This window comes from Mastomys coucha, unplaced genomic scaffold (genome assembly GCF_008632895.1).
Source record: "Mastomys coucha isolate ucsf_1 unplaced genomic scaffold, UCSF_Mcou_1 pScaffold1, whole genome shotgun sequence".
Lineage (NCBI taxonomy): Eukaryota > Metazoa > Chordata > Mammalia > Rodentia > Muridae > Mastomys > Mastomys coucha.
In genome coordinates, this window is record NW_022196891.1 from 23,223,901 (window position 1) to 23,247,676 (window position 23,776).

The 23,776-nt window shown below is 45.7% G+C and overlaps 1 protein-coding gene across 4 annotated transcripts in view; it reads right to left on the reverse strand.

Moving 5' to 3' along the window:
* Nucleotides 1-23,776, reverse strand: part of Nckap5 (NCK associated protein 5) — a 903,226-nt gene that overhangs the window by 809,338 nt on the left and 70,112 nt on the right. For 2 of the 4 annotated variants that reach the window (XM_031380935.1, XM_031380958.1), the window contains exon 1: nucleotides 14,698-14,972. The exons of 1 other annotated variant lie outside the window; for it this stretch is intronic. The gene's annotated coding sequence lies outside the window, so the exon portion shown is untranslated. Of the gene's footprint in view, nucleotides 1-14,697; nucleotides 14,973-19,855; nucleotides 19,963-23,776 lie in introns of those variants that run through there. One more of the 4 variants, XM_031380939.1, reaches the window with a different exon arrangement.

The window sequence follows — 23,776 nt, forward strand, 5'->3', positions numbered from 1 at the left end:
TATGTGCGGGTGCAAATGCAGGCAAGAAGACGACATCATGGCCCCTGGAGCTGGAGTCCCTGGCGACAGCGAGCTTCAGGACTTGGCTGCTAGGAAGTAAGAGCAGCAAGTTCTTAACTACTGAGCCATCTCTCAGCCCCAGGCTGCACTGCGCTTTAAACACACAGCCCGGTAGTCACTGGAAAACACAAGGCTTGATTTTTTTTTTCATGCAACTGTAGAAATTATAAAGTCAGGAGCACTGTGTGGGCAAAAGTCATGTTCTAAAGCAAGACCACACTACCAGTATGATAAGGAGCCCACAGAAGCCTTCGGTAGGCTCAGGGGCATGGGTAGGCGGGGGGTTTTGTTTTGATTTTGGCTTTTGCTTTTTTATGGCTGTTCTGAGCTATGAACACTTGTTTGTGCCAAAACATTGAATAAACAGAGCTCTTGACATTTGACAGGAGGATTAAGTAAGCCCCCTGGGGCTGGGGAGATGGCTTCGTTGGTAAAAAAAAAAACAAACAAACAAAAAAAAAACATGCTTTGAAAGCATGAGAACCTGAGTTCCATCCCCAGAATCCACATTGAAAAGAACTCTTCGAATTTTATTTTTAATAAAGTTATTTTTTTTACTCACTGCAAAAATATTTAAAAATAACAAGACAGGACTGGGCACAGTTGCTCATGCCTTAATTCCTGTACTCTGGAGGTAGAAGCAAGTGGATCCCTGTGAGTTGAAGGCCAGCCTGTCTGTTAGAATTTTAGTCCAGCCAAAACTACACAGTAAGATCTTGTCTCAAGAAGGGAGTATGTTGGGTAGTCTAAGTGTGATGGTTATGTTTGCTTATGGGTATGGGATGTTTATAACCCCAGTGCTGGGGAGCTGAATATGAACATAGACCTGTGGCTTGTTAACAAACTAGCATAACCTTACTGGTGAGTTCCAGGCAAGGGAAAGACCATATCTTAAGCATCAAGGGAGTTGGAACACACACACACACACACACACACACACACACACACACACACACACAGACGTGTGCGCGCACACACAGGACTCTAAAACTGGGTCACAAACTATTGCAATATCATCTCTCTGGTTTTCTACCTACAAGGGCCTGGAAAGTTCTCACTGACAGTCAACCAAGGTAGCCAAGGTCTCCCTGCATCCGAGTCTGACTTTGTTCATACTACCTACTTGCCTTATTCATTCCTCCTTTAAAACTATACTACAAGGGCGTGACTATGTCTATACACCCGGACCAAAGTGCCACTGTGTAATTCACACAAATGAATCTCTCTGTTTCTTGGTTTTTCTCATCTCCACGATGGGATTGACAACAGTGTTTCTTTCATGGGGGTCGGGGGGAGGGAGATCTGCTATGAGGACCAGGTAAGGAGACGACGTAAACAGAGTAAGGAGCCACCTTGTAAACACTTCAGAGATATTTGATAAAAATCATTTTGTGGTGCTGCGTTTAAAGAGTAAGGAAACCAAACTCCATGAGGTGAATTAGCTGACTGAAGGGTAGACATCAGAATCCAGAATGGAGCCCGTGAATAGCCAAGGACAAGTATCTTTGGGGTAGGACTTATATATAGCCACATAACTTCCATCATTTCAGCGCTGTTAACAGACTCCAAATTTCTGGTCTTTCTTGAGCATTCCATGACATCTTGGGAAGGCAGTCTTTGACAATTTACAGGCCTCCAGGAAATCTCTAGCCTAACAAGGAAACATGAAAGTACACACAAGTCGGGTAAAGGCATCTCCCTGTGTCGGCTCCTCCTTCCACGGTGGAAGGAGAAGAGAGAAAGACAGGGAGGATAGAGGGAAAAATGGAGAGAGGGAGATGGAGTCTGGGAAGGAAGGAAGGAATATAGAAAGGAAGGAAGGAAGGAGGGAGGGAAGGAGGGAGGGAGGGACAGAGGGAGGGTAGGAAGGAAGGAAGGAAGGAGGGAAGGAAGGAGGGAAGGAGGAAGGGAGGGAGGGAAGGAAGGAAGGAGGGAAGGAAGGAGGGAAGGAAGGAGGGAAAGAAGGAAGGAAGGAAGGAGGGAGGGAAGGAAGGAGGGAAGGAGGGAAGGAGGGAAGGAGGAAGGGAGGGAGGGAAGGAAGGAAGGAGGGAAGGAAAGAAGGAAGGAAGGAAGGAAGGAAGGAAGGAGGGAAGGAAGGAGGGAAGGAAGGAGGGAAGGAAGGAGGGAAGGAAGGAAGGAAGGAAGGAAGGAGAGAGGGAGGGAGGGAAGGAAGGAGGGAAGGGAGGAAGGGAGGGAGGGAAGGAAGGAAGGATGGAAGGAAAGAAGGAGGGAAGGAAGGAGGGAAGGAAGGAAGGAAGGAAGGAGGGAAGGAAGAAGGGAAGGAAGGAGGGAAGGAAGGAGGGAAGGAAGGAGGGAAGGAAGGAAGGAAGGAAGGAGGGAGGGAGGGAGGGAAGGAAGGAGGAAAGGAAGGAAGGAAGGAAGGAGGGAAGGAAGGAAGGAAGGAAGGAGGGAGGGAAGGAAGGAAGGAAAAATGTTTTTTAAAAGGGCTGCTGAGTAATGCTAACCTGTACATGTGGACTGTGGCATAAAGTCACACACACACACACACTTGAAAAACGTTTAAGAAAATAAAAATAAATCCATGTCCATGTACTTATTCATTGATTCCAAGACTTCTAGAGCTCCTGTTTGATAAACATCATGACTACTGGAAATAAAGAGACATTTGTCCCCTGGTTGAAAGCTACATAAAAGAACAAATGCTGTGACTCTGGGCCCCAAGTCCATAGACAGACACTTGGGACACCAGCGGCTTTGAACATCAAGGTCTGAGACACTGAAGTGAATATTTTTCTTAAGCGTTAGAGAAGATAATCCGGGGCATGTGCGTATGTTCAGGCTCACCAAATATTTGGGGGCTACCTTTTTGGGGATCAGCCGCTGTGTAGCTGGGGATTAGCACTAGTTGCTAAGTTTACCATTAAACTACAAGACACCCAGAGACAAGGCCTCCAGGAAAGGTCTTGCGTCCCTCGGGAGACCTTCCTAATCAATAACCCGCCATATGTTTAATTACATTAGTGATAAGTGCCCTTGGAAACAGCCACACTGAGCTGATAAGGGGCGTGGCAGGTAGGAAGAGTTTTCCAAAGAAGACAGTTGGGCGGAGCTGTACCAAGAGGAGAGCCCTGGGGAAGAGAGACTTGTGGGAGAGATTCCGATAAGAGAAGCAGGAAACAGACCAGCCAGGAGGAAGAGAATGGCTTTAGGGTACACACTGAATGACGTTGGAAGCCAGTTGGGTCTTTTTTGTTTGTTTGTTTGTTTTGTTTTGTTTTATTTTGTTTTGTTTTGTTTTTTTCCTTCCTGGCTGCTAAACTCACCACGAGGGGCAGGAATGGAGAAGATCGTCTGGCACGTGCTCTGCCCTCTTACTAAACCTTCTTCCGTCTGTGTCAGAAAGAGGCCTTGCCACAGACGAGAGCAGGACTCGCCACGGAGGGAGAGGAGGACTCAGGACCGCTGCACGTGATTCTGTTCAGTTCGGGCCTCACCCCTCGGCCAGAAACAAGACTAATCCATGTCTAGAATAGGAGAACTGTCATTTTTTTTCTTTCTCTGCACTCAGGAGCCAATACTAAGATCCAGCAAGCAGACTCAGAGCCTCTCACCGCAACACCAACAGACACATCCTATGGATTTAGTGATGAGGCTTCCAAAGTTCCAGCTTGATGGATGGGTTTTTAATGATCTATCTGATTCGCTAACTCCTTACTAAGAAAGCAATGAAGATGGAAACTTAGATGTCTCCTTGCTCCACATACAAAGAAATACAATGTACTTTAAAAATCACTTGGGTAATCTTAAAGCTATTCATCAGACAGTCTCAAAAACAATGGCTTCTTTAACAGGTAGCTGTCCTGATTGGCAATTGGTGTGTGTGTGTGGTGGGGGGGGGGGGGGGGACCTTTTACTCAGCTTAACAAGGCCCTCTACTGGCGGTCTCTAAAAACTGTCTAAACGTTAAATCCTTTCCTTGCTGTCTGTAAACCTACTTTGAATATTCCCAATTACAAAGCTCCTCAGATTGCTGAGCTGGAAGCATAATTGACAGGAAAAAGAAGAGGATGAAAAATAAGTGCCTTTTCTGCAGCCCATCCATTTATCTGTTCACCAAAGCACACCGCTCCAGGCCCGCCATTTCCCTCTCCCTAATGAGGCTACTCTAGATGTCAGAGGGACTCAGAAAAAAGGGTGTTCCCTACAGTAAGAAGGTGCTGAGCGTTCATGGTACCAAAGACACAGATATGAATGAATGCTCCTTGCCAACTTCAATAAACAAGAGTGTTTCTGTTTACCCAGATGGGAGTAATTGAATAGAATTAAGACACATGGGAAGCAGGCATTTCAAATTACTCCTGATTTGGCGCAATTAATAATTAACTTCTCCCCTTGGACAACTGAGAGAGAGAGAGAGAAAAGGATTCTCTGGTGACTTGAGACTCTAGTTTCTGAGAAGAATGGTTTTTAAAGGACGTTCCTGTCTGACTTATTTGTCAAAGGGATCTTTGAGCAGCTACGTTTAGCCACACAGTTGGGAAACTGAGTGAATTCATTTGCATGAGGCAAATTAACCACAGTTTTTAAATTTTGGGTGTTTACATTTGCATGCCATTATCTTTTTATTCTTAAAATTGAATACAGGCTTCAGAAAGGATCATTCCGTGTGTGTGTGTGTGTGTGTGTGTGTGTGTGTGTAGTAGAGAGTCCTGTCTCCCTATGTCTCCCTCCACTGTCCCCCCACCATTGCTCCCTATTGCTCCTCGCTCCCTCCCCCAGACTCTTAGCTGATATCAAGTTCCATGTATCCTTTTCTCACTCCCTAGCTCTTCTTCGTCGCAATAATTTAACCCTGCCTTGATCTCTTTTCTGTTTGTTTGTTTTAGACTGTACCTACCCTCATGCTGATTTTGATATACACATATATACATTACAGGTTAGGATCCACATGCGAGTGAGAATATGCAGCTTTCTTCTTTCTGAGTTTGGCTCACCTCCCTTAATATTATTATACTTTCCAAGTCCATTCATTTCCCTGAAACTTTCATGATTTCATTTTTCTTTACAGCTGAACAAAATTCCGTTGGGTCTATGTACCGCGCTCTTATTATCCATTCATTTGTTGAGGGACATCTAGACTGGCTCCAATTCTCTGTTACTGTGAGCAGAGTGGCAGTGAGCATGTGCGAGTAATAACTTAGGGAAAAGTGTTAATAGAAAGGAAATGTGATCGTAATAAATGATCTGACTCAGCAGTAAAAAAAAAATTACAGGGCTCCTTCTGTTTCCACACTCTCTAGCTGCAGATTCAAACACCAGGAGTCTGAAAATACCTCAGCAAGGCTGACAAGATGTCTCAGTGGATAAAGGTGCTTGCCACACAGGCCTGGTGACATGAATTAGATTCCATGAGCCTATGTAAAGGCAGAAGGGGAAGTGACTGAGCAAAGTTACCCTCCAACCTGCATAGGCACAGCTGCGTATGCGCATGCGCGTGTGCGCACATGCGAGCGCGTGCGCAGACACACACACTATGCACATAGAATAGTAATAACAGTATAATTTCTTAAATGATAAAGGAGCTGCAGAACTTCTCCCTGCTAAGGAGCATTTGCTGACCTAGCACCCACACTAGGTGACTCACAACAACCCGTAACTTCAGCTTCAGGATAGCCTACGGGAAGGCCTTTTCCGGCCTTTGTGGACACCCATACTCATGTCTGTCTGTCTATCCATTTCTGTATCTATTTTTGTTTCTTTCTCTGTCTCTGTGTGTGTATCCTCTCATGCACACATATGTACACACACATACACACAAACACATACACAATATTTCAAGTATTAATGAAAAAAAATATTTGATGAAAAAGAAGATGTTCACCAGCCATTTCCAGACCCTTTTTTGGTCATTACTACCTAACAAATAAAACAAGGAAATTACACAGTGTTCTCATTGTATCAGAGTTGATAAGTAATCTAGCAATGATCTGAAGCCTAAAGCAGGATGTGCCTAGCCTATGTACAGATTCCATGTCATCCTATGTCTGGGAGGATCATGGATTTGGGGTTCCTGAAGGCGACATTGAACCCTGAAACCAATCCCCAGTGGACACTAAGGATGGCCTATACTTGCAAACATGATAAAATAGGCACTAGATATACTTTTAAGCAAAACTGTAATACAATCACACCAATGAACAGGGAGGTAGGAAAGTTATATGGTTATCTATCATTGTTAGAAATAAATTTGACATAGAACATTACCTGGAAATATCACCACAAAACTGGACCTGCCAAAGTTCCAACATGGAGTAAGGAGAGACTCTAAGAGTCTCCCACCCCTACCCCCGAGCGTCTATAGGCAGCTAAAGTCACTGGCGGAGGGAGAAGGCTTTTCTTCAGTGGTAGAACCACTGATAAGTTGGCCATCCTTGCTCCTGTATACATCCCTAATGAACTCATTGCTTCACTACCACCACCCTAAAGGGAGGGAGGGAGGGAGGGAGAAAGGGAGGGAGGGAGGAAGGGAGGAAAGGAGGGAGGAAGGAAAGGAAGAAAAAAGGGAGGAGGGGAGGGAGGAAGGGAGGGAGGGAAGGAGGGAGGGAGGGAGAGAGAAGGAGGGAGGAAAGGAGGAAGGAAGGGAAGAAGGAAGGGAGGAAGGAAAAAAGGGAGGAGGGGAGGGAGGAAGGAAAGGAGGAAGGGAAAAAGGGGGAAGAGGGAGAGGAAGGAAGGAAAGAAGGAAGGAAGATTAGAAGGGGACATGGTTGAGAAGAGAAGGGGGATCAGCAGGAGAAGGAGAGGAAGACCATTGTCACATGTAATTAATATATTCTAATAAAATGACACTTTTAAATGGGGAAAAAGCAGCTTAAAAATGAAAATACTTTTGTACCAACGGACAGGCCTGAGGAATGGGGTGCAGAGGGGCAGTCAGGGGAATACGAGGTGGGAGAAGCCCAAGCCACGCAAGTCACTCCTTATCAGCACTGGGGGCACTGTCACTTAGTTCTGAAATTCACAGGCGTGAAAGCATGCAGCTACATAAACTTTTTGCCATTGATCTGCTTTCTAAGTTGGTCATTTTGCCCTCATATGTACACCTATGTGTGCATGTTCACAGGTGCACAGGTACACATGTGTGCATGCATGCAGAAAAACCCGCTTGATATTGGAATTCATCCTCCATTGCTCTTCTGCCTTACTCACTGAGGCAGGGTCTCCCAGACAAACCCAGGGCTTGCCAATATGACTAGCCTCCCTAACCATCTTCCTACAGGATCCTGTCTCCACTGTTGGAGACTGGAATTACAGGGAGGCCGCCATGCCCACCTGGCCTTTATGTGGGTTCTGGTGACCCAAACCCTGGTCCTATTGCTTCCATGGCAAGAGCTATATCCCCTGAGCCATCTCCCCAGACCACTAAGTTAAGACTTAAAAACAGTAACTACAGACAACGGAATGATTTGGGGTATCGTTTGAACAGGTCTGGATCAGGCCTACGCTTCCAGATTCAGTTTACCAAATGAAGCATGTCGTCTTTGTAGGGCAAGTTTGTCTGACGGGCATTTGACAGTAACACTTGTTGCCACATTTCAGAAATGACAGCTCTTCTTTCATTCAACACCATCATACGCATAGCTGTGTTATTATCCAGGCTTATGTTCCAAAGCGAGCTTGGGAGTTTACTCCTGAACTCAGTCCACTGGATTCTCACAGTGCATCCGAAGTCGATTCAAAGGACTCACTAATCCAGTAATGTTTATTTCTAAGGGGAGAGATCAGGTTTCTTACTCTGAAAAAATACCAGGATTAATTTATGGAACAATGGGGAAGTACCTTGTATAATTGAGGCTTCCAGACTGACAGGACGCGGTTTGTTAGACAAGCGCGTTTCGAGGCATGGTAAACGTGTGGGTCATGCTCTATGCACCCAAGAGATGGATTCTCTCCTCTGTTAAGGAAGTGCAGTTGGGAGTCTGAAATTCTAAAGGCATTAAAGCTTGTAAGATGAGAAGATGGAGAAAGAATGCGCTTGCTGCTGTGTTCCTTGTGTTTAAGCAATCCGGTGACTGCCCCCTCCCCACCCACCCCCGGTGTCTAACATGAGGTCCTGGGTTTGATATCTTAGCATCAAAATACTGGGCATGGCTGAACACACCTGGAACCCCTGCACATGGTAGGGGGAAAGAGGTAGATCAGCTGTTCTAGGTCATCTCAGTGTACACAGTGAGTTTGAAGCTAGAACAGGCTCTATGAGACCTTATCTAAAAAACAAAGGCAAACAAACAACCCAAACAAACAAACAAAACAAACAAAAACCAACAAAGACCAGTTTCAACATCCCAAACCAACTGTGCACCCTGACAAAATGAACCCCAGCCTCTGGTAGATCACCTCTACCCAGGTAAGACTTATGCATTGTTTAAGGGAAAGCTCACTCTATGTTCTTTAGAAGTCTTACTTGTTTGTTTGTTTGTTTGTTTGTTTGTTTTTACTAAATCAGACCATCTGTAGAATTGTCACAACTCCACTCCAAGGCGCATGCCTTGGAGCACACAGAAATGTTGATGGATGGATTAACATCTCAACCGACAGACAGAATAGGCTTCAGTATCTTTGTATGTATATACAGTGCAAACTGCAACCTGAGAATGAAGCTCAGTGCATAGAGCGCTCACCTGCCATGCATAAAGTCTTGGATTCCAGTCCCGGCATATTATAAACTGGGTGTAGTGGTGCACAGACACCTGCCAGCCCAGTGCTAGGGGTTGACACAAACTGTTCAAGAGTTCAAGGTCATCCTTGGCTCCATAGCATACGATACAAGAGGTCCTGTCTCAAAACTGAACAATCTGTTTCCATAAAGCACTACTTTGTCTGGGGAACCACCCAAAAGTCCAAATACTACTTATAATTTTAATTTTTAATCTGACCTCTCAGCTATCAGTTGACCGAGCTGAACCTACAAGCACCCAGTCCAAGAACATAAATGAGCTTGACATTCAGAACCACAATAAATTCATGGATGAGTGATAGTAAATAGGTCTGTCCTTGTGACCCACAGAGGCTAAAGGGCAAATCCATGAGCACCCGATCCATGGTACACATGACACCTGGCTGTGGTGACACATACCACCAAAGGACTGGGCATTGGCTTCTGAGAATTCTTGAAGACAAGACCATGTCACTGGTTCTTCTGGCTGGCACTTAGGTGTGTTCACCTGATTTATCAGTGTTCTAGTACAGTTCGTCTGGAGCAGAGGTGAATGACCCACACTGCATTCCAGGTGAGATTCTTAAGGCAATCAGCCATGCACACTCGCAGAGAAGCACACTGAGAGGCGAGGGGAGTCACAGGCTTGACTCTTGACTTCCTTACTATCCATATGTCCTGGGCATAGTACTGAGACTCTCTGAACTTCAATTTTCTTCCCTTGGGTGTTCAAGTAAGAATCTTAATGAGGTCACACATGGAAATCACACAGGAGACCACACAGGGCTTAGCAGGGCAATCACTCCAGCATGCTTGTAGGAAAGAAACAGTTTAATATGCTGTTACAGTGCCTACCAGCCACACGTTTATGCTTTTTTTTTCCCTTATCCTCTGACATGGACTGGGTGCTGTACTCGGTTATGCAGTGTGTGTGTGTGTGTGTGTGTGTGTGTGTGTGTGTGTGTGTTGTGTGTGTCTGTGTGTCTGTGTGTCTGTGTGTGTCTATGGGTCTGTGTGTAGGTTAAGCATATGAATACATTTGCCGGCAGGGGCCAAAAGAGGGCATGAGATCCCATGTAACTGTTGCTAATGGTGTTTGTAAGCTCCCTGATATGATGCTGGAAACCCAACCCAGATCCCCTGGAAGAGCAGCAAGTGCTCTTAAGCACTCAAGCCTTTTAAATGGGGCTACAGCAATAGGTGTCCCGAGAGAGTTGGACACTCACCAGGTGCGATCACTTCAGGACAGCAACAAGCACAGACAGACAGAATGGCAGACGGATGGAAAGACTGCAGACTCCTCCCAGAAGTGGGAGGGAGATGTGGCTTGAGCAAGGAGGAGAACTAGGAATGGTTCCAAGATGGTGTCATGAGAAAATATACAGACTGGGGAGTTCAGTGGGAATGGAGGAACTTGGGAAACAATATTCGTTTGTGTGCTCAATACACAATCTACTAAAGGCAGGAACACGCATAGCAGAACTTAAGTTCACAGGGGCCTGCCTTTGTGACACACTTCTCCATGCGACATAGGATACCCGACTTATCCTGGGATGTGGGACACCTGACCGTGGTGAGGGAGGGAAGAAAGCCTGGTCCTAGGATGGGAAGAGCAAAGGTCTGGAGACAAGTCAGAGGCAAAGAGAAGTGCCACTGGCCAACTGCGGGAGGATGAATGTGGAGAAGTGCCAAGGGGCATTCAGGTCCAGAACATTCGGCCACCAGACAGCAGCTCCCAATAGCTCAACTGTGAGCTCCATCTGTCTAATCGGAGGAAACTCTAACTACACCTACACAGGACTCCCACCTGGAAGATTCTGAATTCTTGAGTCTGGAAAGGGGCATAGACATGAAAGAGATAAAGGAAGACCATACACGATACACTTCAGTATGTGATACATACCTCATTCTGTGATGAGTGTTGAAGCTCTGCTTGTATGAATGTGTATATATACATATATACATATATATACATATATATATGTATATATATATATATATATATATATATATGGCAGGTGTGATGTGTGTGGGCAGTTATTGCATGTGTGCCAAGTTTGAAGCTATTTAATATATATAATATATTATATTTAACATATTATTATAATTATTATATTATCAATATTACATGATATTTTATATATTATATATTAATATATTACATAATTATTATATAATATGTAATTTTATGTATTGTGCATAATTTTATAAAACTGTTATTATGTAATATATATTTTATATAATATAGCATTATATATTATATAATAAGCTATAGTAATTTATAATATATTGTGTATATGTATGTATTGTTCATGTGTGCATATGTATATGTGTGAATCTATGAGTATAGCATGTGTGTATGTGGTGTATGCCCACATCCATGTGTGGGTACCTGTACTGGTGATCACTCTGAGGGCCAGAGGAGGATGTTCCATTTTCTGCTTTATCCCTCACCACCTTCTTGAAACAGGGTCTTTCACTGAACCTGGAGCTAGTCTAGTAGCTAGCAAACCCCAGCAAACTCCTAACTCCATCCCCAAAGACCCCATGCCTGCTCTTCCAGGTGGGTGCTGAGAATCCAAACTTAGGTCCGCATGCTTGCCCAGCAAATGTTCTAACCCATTAAACCATCTTCCCCGGCCCTGTGGTACGTATTTAGCCCTTCCTCATCCTCCTATGAAAAAGCCATGCTTCTATTTCACATTTTCAAGGTACTGAAAGAGAGAAGTTTAGCAAGCTAGCAGGGGACACAAGGGAGCAGGTATGAGGAGCAGGGCATGAATAAGGGCAGCCCAGCCCTGGTACAACCCCTCCATCACTCTGCCACACAGCTTCTCAAGAGAGGATTCGAATGAGTTAGACTCTCAGGAAGAGATTTCAATAGATGAGGGGTTAGAGAGAAAAGAAGGCATGGCCGGGTAGCGGACATCTAACATGAGTTGCCCTGAGTTTGTACTCAGAAGTCTGATATTCCAGACCTTGAGTCACAGTGAAGAGTTTAAATCTATACAGTTGGATGATAATGGCTGCTAACCCATGTGGAGCTCTAGGTGTTTAGCAATTGGGGGAAATGCTTATTCATTTTGCTCTTCTTAGAAGTTCTTCTTGAATAGCTATTTCATGCTAGTATCAAAACATAGGCTTTGCTTTCAATATGTGTATGTATATATTTACATGTTTTATACATATGCCAATGTACATACATATTTGTATTGGGAAGTCAAAGGACACCCTTAGGTGTGCCATTTCTCAGATGCACTCCACCTCAGTGTGTGTGTGTGTGTGTGTGTGTGTGTGTGTGTGTGTGTATGCATGTGTGTGTTTAAACAAACAAAAACCCCACAAAAATACAGGTGCCCCACTGGCCTAGAACTCACCAAGCTGACCAGGATGGCTGACCTGCAAGTCCCAGGGATCTCTTTCTCCCCTTAACGCAGAGATTAAATGCCTGACTTTGTTTGACCGGTGGGTTCTGAGGCTCAAACTGAGGTCTCGGGCTTCCAAGGCAAGGGCTTGACTAACTGTGCCAACACCCCAGCCCTAAGAGATGATATTAGACAATGTGACCAGAAGCCTCCAAGGCTTGTGGCAAAGACTGGTAGAAGACTCTTTCATAGCTCATGCCAATTATCGCACCCACCCAGAGCATCTGCAGAAGCCCTCTGACGGTGTCCCAAGCAGGACAAAAAGGGTCCAGAAGCAAAAGAAACTAGATCTGAGTGGGAGTAAATGGATCGTGGGACCTGGGAGGTTCAGGCTGCAGGGGAAGAATAGATGGGTTAAGAGGGGTCAACCAGTGGCTCCAAGGGAAGTTTAAGTTAGAGGTTGGTCAGGAATAGTATGAGACTTGGGGATCAACGTAGATATTCCAGCACGTTCTGCACAAAACAGTCTGGACTTTTTCAGCTGCTGTGGCTGCCCTTCTTGCCTTTGGGCCATCCACTAAAATAATCACAGGGCTTCCCTCAGTCTGTTAGCTAAATGATAAGGAACAGAGATGTTAAGACATGTAAGCAGAGCCAAAACCAAAACAGGAATGTTCTCTTTGCCAGCCCACCTTGATCTATGCACCTGCACAGAGCCCTGCTCCTCCAAGAAGGCAGAGGATCCACCTGTGGATCTTGTTTCTGTTCTAATGGTGGAGGACTTGAAAAGTGACATGGGGAGTGTGCATGCTGACCTGAGTGTGGGACTCAGACTCTGGTAGGCTCTCCGGCAGGGCTGGAGGCCTTTGGACAAGTGATGTCTTATGCCACAGTTTCCTTCTGGGACTGCATGGTAGTTTGGTTGGTAGAAGAGTTTGCCTAGCATGCAAGAAGCCCTGGTTTAACCTCCTGTACCTCAGAAGGCTAGCATGGTGATGCATGCCTATAATTTGCGGAGCGAAGACAGAAGGATCAGAAATTCAAGGCCATCCTTGGCTACGTGGGAAGTTCAAGGCTAGCCTGAGCTACGTGAAACCTTGCCTCATTAAGGGGAGAAAATCACGTATTGAACAATGTTTAGTAGCAGATTATTTGATGTAAACACAGTTCTACAAAGACTATGGAGTCATAATACATAGCATGTTCTGATGGAGAACTTGGGAGCTGCCAAGAAGGCAGGAGGTGGGTAGGATTCCTTAGAAAATAGCCGGAGACTGCCAAGACCTTTCCCTATTGACTGCCCAAGGGGAAAGGCAAGAAGGCTATCACTTCATAGGCTTCTGGGGTGCTGACAGAGCATCTGCATTCAGGAGAAAGCCGGTCTCCCAGAATGAGTCATGGAGCTCTCCTGCAGGAGCTAACAAGCCAACAGCCACTTCTTGCCAGTCGGCCCTGAGCTGTCAGGGGCGGAGAGTGGAGGGCAGCAGTCAGCTGAGATTTGCTACCAGCAAGAGTCTGAGCTGCAAGCACAGAGGAGGAAACCCCTGCAAAGCAAATTCACAGGACACCTAAGCAGAACTTCTTCCGGGCGATCATTTACTGAGCTGTGTGCCCCTTGAGTAAGAGGGAAACCCTGCCTGGATTGGCAGCACCCCCTATACATTCTCCCTGCTGAAACCCCAGAGAATGTCTGATAAGTTTAAAGAGCTTTGAGGAAAGAGAAAGATGAGGTGAAGATCCTGTCACAGGCAGTGGTGTCAAAGTTGTACTTTGTCAGTGGGACATGAACTGGCATGCTCACTCAGAGAGTCCATCAGAGCATCCACCATTTCTCCACGGAACACTGGGGGAGGGGGGCCAGAATAGACAGAATTGAGTTCCAGAGTAGTTTCCAGTTCTGAGATGGCTGAAAATGAATGAAGTAGGAGAAGGGAAACGAGGAGAAACAGAAGAGAAAGCGGGGTTGGGGGGTGGGGGGAGAAGAAGACAGGAGAAGAAAGAAGAGGAAAGGAAAAATATCCAGGAGAGAGATAGAGAGGAGACTGGAACTGAAGAGAAGTTACAGTTGTATGGGATGAACTGAAAACCAGCATGCTCACATTAAAATCTATAACCCACAAAAAGAGCCCTAGAGGAAGCAGGTGTTCTCTCTCCAAGTACACACTCGCATTCAGGCTTTTAAAGTATTAGAGTCTCCTACCACGCTTCCAAGGTCAACCTAACTGTTTTGCTTGGTTAGCTGGCATTTGTTTTAAAACAGAAAAAAAAAATCAACACACAACCCACCAGCCACCCACTACAAAAGTGGAGGATTCGTTTAGGAGCAGGGATCCAGTCTTCCGAATTCCCAGTCCTGTTAGCAGCTAGCTTCCTTCCTCACCAAACCCCAAGTAGAGAGGGCTATAATTACTCTGAACAAATGCATACTTGTGGCTTCAAGAAAGCCAGCAGTAACACATAAACAGTATCTCCTTTTAAACGGAAAGCAAGCTAGAAAACATCAGAGGGAAAGTGTTAGGAGATCTTTGCTTTGTTTGTTTTGTTTTGTTTTGCTTGTTTGTATTTTTTTTTTTTTTTGTTAAATCCCATGAGTCTTACTTGGAGTGGAGTTCTTCCCTTTGGTGAATGGAAATCACAAGGTCTCAGAGCCAGGAACTGCAAAGCTCCCACAGTCTCTCTCCAGCGCTGTCCTCCCTCCGGCCGCGATCCTGTTTACTTGCGAAGCGTTCAAAAAAACACACTTGGAAGAAGGAGTCTGGGTTTTCTTGAAACTCTGCCACACAGAGCCAGCGGTCCAGCCTGGGATCCAGGGCGAGTTTGTAGGGACCTGGAAGCCCCGGGCTGCGGCTCTGTGGTTGCTGCGAGCTTGTAAATACAGGCGCTGTGGACAAAGTCCCAGATGACATCACTGGGAGCTGCTTACTGTTGAGTCTTTATTAACTGACTGTCAAAAAGAAAGGAGGGGGTGGGGAGGCAAAAGGATCTCTTCTGCAATGCATTCCGCGGCTGGGAATGGATTCCAGTGATGCGTGCACGGAGTGACCCCCATGGAGTCAAGTTGGCCCGGAGTGGCTTCTTTTCTGCTCTGAAAAAAGTGAGAGGATCCTCTCTCCAGCGGACTACGCTGAATAGGCTGCAGAAGCAGGCGCTTGGGGACAGTTTGAAGCGCTAGGCAAGGCGGGCCACCTGCTCCAACTCCTCTACTGGAGCTGGATGATTCACAAGTACGTGGGGATTAGCCACGTCTTGAGTTTCTTTGCAAGTCTTACCTTGAGGTCCCTACCTGGCTAACCGTTTCTTTTGGGCGGAGTGTCTTGATTTGCCACTTTCTATGATAAACTCTGAGACTAAAGTTTCCCAATTTGGAATAAAGGGAAGGGCTCCCAGAAATCTGAAGGCAAAATTCTGTATGCGTTTGCGAAAACGCAATTCTTTGTTTGTTTCCTAGGCAGAATGCTGGGAGGGTTTCTGCGATTCTCAATTATTGCAGTGGGAAATCTATGTCCACTATCCTGAATGTGTATTTTCACTATCATAAATAAAACGCTGTTTTAAAAGTTAAATATAATACAATTAAAGCGCAATATTTAAATGAAATTTTTAAAAAAGCCAACTAAAGGAAATAAGATTTAAAAGTCAAATAAAATAAAAAGGAAAGCGGGCCAACAAGGTAGCTGCGCAAGGTGCCTCAAGCCTGGGGACCTTTGACTCTACAAAACTGTCCTCTGACAGTGGTGACATGTGTACTCCTGCGTATGAGTGCTTGCACACAGACAGGTGCCTGCATGTGAGCACACTCACGAACACACACACACACACACACACACACACACTATACAGTAAGATAGAAAAAAAAAAGGAATTTGAACAGCCGCCACATGACACTGCAAACCTGTAGATTCCACTCCCTTTCAACCACCAAAAGAGAAGTAAGGCTTCCTTGTCCTGTGTGTCCCTCTGCCCTCTACCTCCTCCACCCGCTGGTTCTTGTGACTTTCAGAGTTGCTTTCTGCCACCCCACCCCCCAGCTTCCACCTAGAGATGGTCTCCAAATCCAACCTGAGTCCCTACCATGAAGCCTGAACGCCCAGCCTTCCTCCCTCCCTTGCCCCTGCTATTTATATGTATCGGATGCTTTTTATACACTGACTTGTATTTTTAGGGTTTTTCTTTTCATCTCCGTGCGTGTCTCCCCAACCCACTTTGAAAGTCATTAAGAGCAGCAGTTGTCTGGTAAGAGCTGTTTATTTGTTTACGTCCGGGTCGCAGCTATAGGGAATCCTGGACAGAATGCAGTGGGGTGGTCCCTAAGGGTGGAGACAGGAAGGAGGGCAGCAGATCCCAGGGGGATGGGGGTCTATGTTTAGACTGAGCAGTCTCCCTGACTTGGAAAACAACGATTCACATCTAGCTCTTTGCTTCCAGCTGCACTCATCCCACTTCTGAAAGTTATCTTCTGCCAGAATAGCAACTGACTGTTGATTTACTAGGATCTCGAGACCATCACCTGTGCCCCTTTCATATAAGAACCAACGATGACGTGTCTCATCCGTCTCTAGAGGATCTTTACTACAGTGTGACCGGGTAGAATTGCCCATGAAGAGCTGGGGATACAGCGCCGATGGTAGGCTGCTTGCCTCACACGCATGAGGTGCTGGCTTTGATCCCCAGCACTGCAAGCTAGCCCACTGGTGAACTTCCATGATCCCAGCCTTTGGAAGTGGAGGCAAGGGGAGCAGAAGTTCAAGTTCATTTCTTCGGCAACATAGTGAGGTGAGGCACGTCTGGACTGTATTAGACCTCATTAATCAAGTTAATTAATTAATTAAATTTTAAAACAGTTTAAAAAGAATATAAACTCATGAAACCAGCAATTCTTCTTTTCCATAGTGAACCTTTAAATATTCACAAAGTAAAGCAAGATGTGAAGGCAAGCGTGGTGGTCTCTGCCTTGTCGTTTGCAGCCTGATGAGGTAGAAACAGGCCGTGCGTGCAGGAATGGGAGATGAAACAAACTAAGGAAGCTGTGCTCCAGGGGCAGAGGCCACTGATGCTGTGGAATGAGCATGGAAGAGAGCAGCAGAGAATTTGGAACCGGACTCAGGGAACAATGCTCATTGTTACAGTGGATACTCGCTCGTGGGAAGTGAAGGAGGAGAATTTTCACTCCTATTTGTGTGGTGTGACCACCTCCACCCGATGATTTCTTCCATTTGTATCTTTATGAATGGTACAAATGGAAGAGATTTTGGGAAATTTTATGTCATTATAACCTTTTCTTATTTTTTTTTTTTTTGAGATGGTAATACAATAAAATCATGAGGGCTGGAGAGACAGATCAACAGGTAAAGATGGTGGCCATCAAACTCCTGACAACCTAAGCTCCATTTCCAGCACTCACACAGTTAAAAAAAAAAAAGAGAACTGACTCTGGCAAGTTGTCCTATGGTCTCCACACATGGGCCCTAGTATGAGTGTGTGCATGTACATACATGTGCACATGAATGCACACACACAAATGAACCACCAGCCAATCAATAAATGAATAAATAAGTAAGAGTAAAAAGGCTTTTAATTATGGTACAATTTCTAGACTGCATCTCAAGGTAACTTTGCTGTTTCTTTACCAAGTGTCTGACATTCAGATGCTCAGTAAAAACCTGACAGGCAGACCGGGGAAGAGGTTTTGTGGGTCAAGACGTGGAACTGTGACGACCTGAGTTTAGATCCAGGGGAACCACATAAAGTTAGACGTGCTGGCACACATCTGTAATCCTAGTATGACTATAGCAAGAAAGGAGGCAATTCTCAAAATCTCGTTAGCTTGGTTAACTGTATCAGCCAGTTAGCTTGGCATACACAGTGGTGAATAATGAGAGACCCTGTCCCAAACAATGGAGGCTGAGTCCTAAGTCTTCTATTTTGATTTAAAGACCAACTCCTTCCCCTTACACTTAAGGACTCATTTGCCAGCGCACTGGACTCTATCCACGTTACAAAGTGATTGGAGTTAAGTGTTTGGAACATGGAAGGCTGACCTTTCCCCTGAGCAATGTTTTTGACATACGGCTCCTTAAGAGAGACAAGTATGAGCCACTTTTGTTTGGATGACTGGTTGCCAGTGAGCTGGACAGGCAGATAGCAGAAGACTTGTAGTTACGCAGGTCTGACCTGCTCCTTGCTATGGCTTCTCTAACATAATGGTGGCTCCAGAGAGCGGGAGAAAAGTCTACCCCACTGCGAGTGTTAAAACAGCCCGGCTGGAAGGATGGCTCAGGGGATCCTTTCGAAGGAGGAGCGTTGCAGTTTTTCAGAGGCCTGGGTTGGTGATGCGGAACCCGGGTCTATCGCTTCTCTAAGCTGCTGGAGGTTCTAGAATGGAGTCAGTGGAGTCTAAGCTCGTTTAGATGCTCGGCATTGCAATACGAGGGAGGGGAAAGCTCAAGGAAAAGAACAGCTGGAAATTTCGCCAAGGTGAAACAGGGTTCCAGGTGCTATTTCCAGTCTTCTAGGGAAAGCAGATCGAGGAATGATCCTACTCCACAGTGAAGAGCTATCTCAGGTCTGCAGTGCTTTCAAAACCACAAGGAAAGCAAACAAGGATGCAAAGAGGGAGGGAGGGGGAAGGGAGGGAGGAAGGAGGGAGGAAGGGAGGAGGGAAGGAGGAGGGAGGGAGGAGGGAGGGATGGAGGGAGGGAGGGAAGGAGAGAGAGAGGAAGGGAGAGAGAGAGGGAGGAAAAGAATAGTTCCTGTATGTTCTTTTTTTGATTGAGGGAGGAGTGCGTGTGTGTGTGTGTGTGTGTGTGCGCGCGCGTGTGTGTGTGTGTGTGTGTGTGTGTATGTGTGGTGTACATATGTGTGTATATGTGTGTGTGCTATGTGTCTACACATGTGCACGGATGTTTGTACTTATATAACTTGTTTGTTTTTAAGAAAGAGTCTCACTTTGTAGCCCTGGCAGTCCTGGAACTCACTATGTAGACCAGGCTGGACTCAAACTCCTAAATATCAGCGAACCTTTTTCCTCCCGAGTGCTGAGGTTAAAGGTATATGGCACCATGCCTGACAATGCTTACATGCTCTTATGGTCACGTATGCAGAAGGCAGCAAAGCACGGCCATGTTTCTCCTTCCTCCTTTATTTCTCTGAGACAAAATCTCTCCATCAATCCGCAGCTCATCATTTTTTGTTTTGTTTTGTTTTGTTTTGGCTAGGCTGAGTGGCCACCAAACACCAGCAAGCCTCCTGTGACACTCCACACCCACACCAGAGCTGGGACCACAGTCTGGACAGCTGCACATGGCTACAGTAGTTTTGGTTTTGTTTTGTTTGTTTGTTTACTTTGGTTCTAGGGATCTGGATTCAGCTACACAGCAAGCACTCTTGCCCACTGAGACTTTCCCTCGGCCCCTACGATCTCAATTTTTTTTTCTTTTGGCCTACTTATGACCTGACTTTAGGCTGGATTCTTTTTAAATGAACATTTGGAGTCATCTGATGATTACATGAACCAGACTTTCCCAAGTCAGAGTTAAATCGTAATATATAGCCTGACTTAACAACTTTGTATAAAAACAGCTAAAGAAACTGTCAGGGTGCATGGGAGACAGCCTGTCCTCTCCCCCTGTCTCAGTCAGGTAACCGTTGATGCTGCAGAAATCACCTGCACCGGCTGAGGGGCCTTGGACCACCCTCTGCTCCTGTATCCCACACCCTCCTTGGAACATGTCTTCTCTCCTCTCAGGCCTGCACTCACCTGTCAAGGGCCACTAGGCCTAAGATGACAGGAAGATTCAACTGTTTGTTTCCTTTGTGATATCTTAACATTGGAATCTTTACATGGAAATGTTTTGTCTTCAACTGGAAAATTCCTAAAAAAAAAAAAAAAAAAAAAAAAAAAAAAAATCAAAGATGGTGCTCAAATGTGCATGGTGTAAAAAAAAAAAAAAATAACTGAAGATTCTACACGCTGCTTCCTGGTGGTGATGTCATAGTTAGAGAGACCTACAAAGATCATGTCTGCACGGTGAGTGTCTACCTCCAGACCCTCCTCTACTCCTTTATTCCCCCCACAATAACCATTTCTCAAGCATTTCTGTGTGCATTTACTTAAGGACAGCCTTTAGTTACCCTAAACTAACTCACTCGATCACACACCACCTGCACCACAGCAGAGGAACCTGAATCCCAGTGGCATAGGCCATTTCAATACTCTCGGGATCATACTAGTAGCCAGTTAAAGATTCAGCAGTGCGAGGTGTCCTGAGACACTTATGTCCCTCAGTGCTCTAAGGGGCCAAGATTCTTTAACACTCCCAAAAGCCTAGATCCCTCCACGTCCCAAGGAGACTAGATTTCCAGTGTCTTAAGGAACCCAGAGACACAGTGACTTTACGATACTGGATCCCTCAGTGTGCTAAAGGGCTTACCCCTTCAGTGACTTAGAGAATCTAGATCCCACAATATTCCCAGAAGCTTAGATCCCTCAGTGCCTCCAGGAGCCTAGATCCCTCTGTATCCCAGCTCACCTAGACCTTTCCATGACCATTAGGGCTTATATTTGTCCATATCTGCAGGGACCTAGATTCCCTGTGTCCCAAGGAGCCCTCTGTGTGCTGGCATAGCCTAGATCCTTTGTGTCCCAAGAACCCTAGGTCCCACTGGATGTACATATTGCAAAAAGAAGTCCTTTTTTTTGTTTGTTTGTTTGGTTGGTTGGTTGGGTTTTTTTTGTTTTGTTTTTTTTTTTTGTTTTTTTTTCGAGACAGGGTTTCTCTGAGTAGCCCTGGCTGTCCTGGAACTCACTTTGTAGACCAGGCTGGCCTTGAACTCAGAAATCCACTTGCCTCTGCCTCCCAAGTGCTGGGATTAAAGGCATGCGCCACCACCGCCCGGCGAGAAAAGAAGTCTTATGCCAAGGTGAATAGTAAATCATTGGAAGTAGAAGCCTGTATCCAACACTAAATACCACAATCCTAGTCCTGTAGGCATGCATGTGGTAGCAGACATTCAACCAAACTTTCAAGAGGAGTGTGACTTCTGTTCCTATAAGGAAACCGGCCTGGTCCCTTACTTCCTCCAAAAAGAGATAACGTTGTGACCTCAGAGACAAGTGCAGACAGCATGCCAGTCAGACTCACAGGACGCTCACAGAATATCTGATGGAGTAAGTTCTCTGTGCATCTTGAGAGGGGCAGAATCCAACCAGGGGTGGGGAGGGTGAAAAACATTGCAGAGTATGTATTTAAATGTTTCCCACTGCTTTCTTTCAGTAACTAGTCTTCCCCCTGCTTCAGTATACATTTTTCCTCAAGAATCTAACAGTTCTCCTAAAGGCTTAAGAGACAGCCTATGACCTGCCAGACTGACTTGGAAGTTGGTATAGTCAGAAATAGGAAGCAAATGAGATTATAAGTTGTGGCCTGGAATCACCAAGGAAATCGGTGTGCTTTGGTGAAGGAAAGTCTCTGGAGACTTAGAGAATCTCCGTGATGAGCCCACGGCTCTACCGCTGGTTATAAACAGGGAAGTAAACCGTGACTTCCTGGTTTATAATCCGGCGTGGATAACACAGAACCATCTAGAGATAGGCTGGTTCCCTAGGAAAGAATACCACAGTCCGTGAATCTCCTGATACCCATTTCCCACCACAGATTATCTCTGGCACAAAGTAGGTACATAAAATATAACTCGGAAAAGCCGAGATGGGTGCCAAGCAACAGCCCCAAGGATAATTGGATAAAGACGTTCACGGGGTTCAGTGAATGCAGATGTTAGGTGGCCCACATTTATAAATCAAACCAAAACAGCAGCAAACCCTAAAGTAAAGGTCAGGAGGCTAACTCCTGTGACTTCAGATTACTCACGCAATGGTATGTCAAAGATCACGCTAACAGACGCTTTCTCTTTCACTATTGGACAAGTAGAGGCTCCTTGCTGGTGTCTTCAACGCAGGCACCATCTGTTTATTGAATTGGGGATACAAACAGGACACTGAGGACATTTGGAGAGAGGACAGATCTGACTGGAGAGCTTAAATGTCCACCTTTGAGAATCTGCCTGGGATGTGATGTTTCTTCCAGGAAAAATAGCTATCTCCTTAGTCAGCAATCTTCTCTCCTGGTACGAGGTGCCGGGTACAGCCCCAGCGGGCACAGAAAGGGTTAATGCTTGCTCAAACACTGGGAAGCACTTGATGAAAGGCCCAATGTAAGTATAAAGTATCACTGTGAACTTGAAGGAATTTCAGGCCTCTCATTGTGTTGTTGACAGTGCACACTGTGAGTTTGACATTTTTAACTACTTTGCTCGCCCCAGATAAAAAGGGCTGAGAAAGAGAGGAGGTGGGGAAAGGGAAGGGGTTGGTGGGCAGCAGGGGTGGGGTGGGGTGGGGTGGGGGCATCCTCGTCCCTTAACTAAGACTTTACAAAGATCCCATGTGTGGCAGTAGCCAGGCATCCAGCCAGAGCCCAGGTTATAAATTCATTAACCTAAGGGTTGTGACTCGCACGTCTTTTAACCTGAAAATGGAATCTACCTGGAACCAAAACCAAGGGAAGCCACAAGGGATCTGTGGGATTTGAAAACTAGAAAGCAAGCAATCTGCAGCCAATGACCGGCTAAAGAAAAAGAGCACTAGAGATAGACAGGTCAGTACAAATCAACTGAATCCCACCAAGGAAAGGAAGAGGATGGGGCAGCTGCTAACCTTCTCCTGGGAGAAAGCCAGCCTAGTGTGTGATGTGTGCCTTTGGGAAAGCCTGGCCTGAATCACATTGACAGTCTGTCCCCCATAGTTCCTGGAGCTCACTGAGGTTCGGGGGCTCAGCCTACCCTTGCCCCCACCTGCTCACAATAGCTTCCGTAGCCACCAGACACAGAAGGAAATTCTTCAAAGATGCCCTAGAAGGAGGGAGAGTCGCCAGCCTCCCTGCCTGCATTTACCCAAATGGCCATCAGAGTCCTGGGCCTCTGAGCCAGCCCTGGCTTTGCCCTTTCCTGCCCACAAAGCTTCTCAAGTCAGAGGATAATAGTGCTTTGGGGAGGGGAGAGGCAGGCAGGTCAGAGGTTGCAGGGGGACTGTGCTGGAGGAGGGCCTGGTTTTCTTTCTTCTCCTTTTTGCTTTTTAGAAGAGTGCATGCCCCCCCCACGCACACACACACACACACACACACAGAGACAGAGAGAGAGAGAGAGAGAGAGAGACATCCACACAAACACACACATGTACACACATTCAGACACAAACACACACATAGGAACACACACTCACAGTCAGGCACAGAGAGATACACACAGAAAGAGACAACTATACACACACAAAAATACACACATACAAATATACTCATAGACACAGGCACACACAGACAGACAACTCTACAGACATACACGGACACTTAGAGACACAGACACATGTACAAATATATACACAGACACACAGACACACACATAGATTCAGAGACACGTGAGTCTCTTTTTCTAGTTACTTAACACTTTAATATCCAAAAAAAAAAAACCACCTCATTTTTATTGGGAACACTCTTCTTGTGTGAAAGGGTATTCTTAAAGGATCCTTATAAAAAGATCTTCTTACAGAGCAGAGAGGGGGAGAGAGAGAGGGGGAGAGGGAGCCAGAGACGGAGAGGGAGAGGGAGAGGGAGGGGGGGAAGGAGGGAGG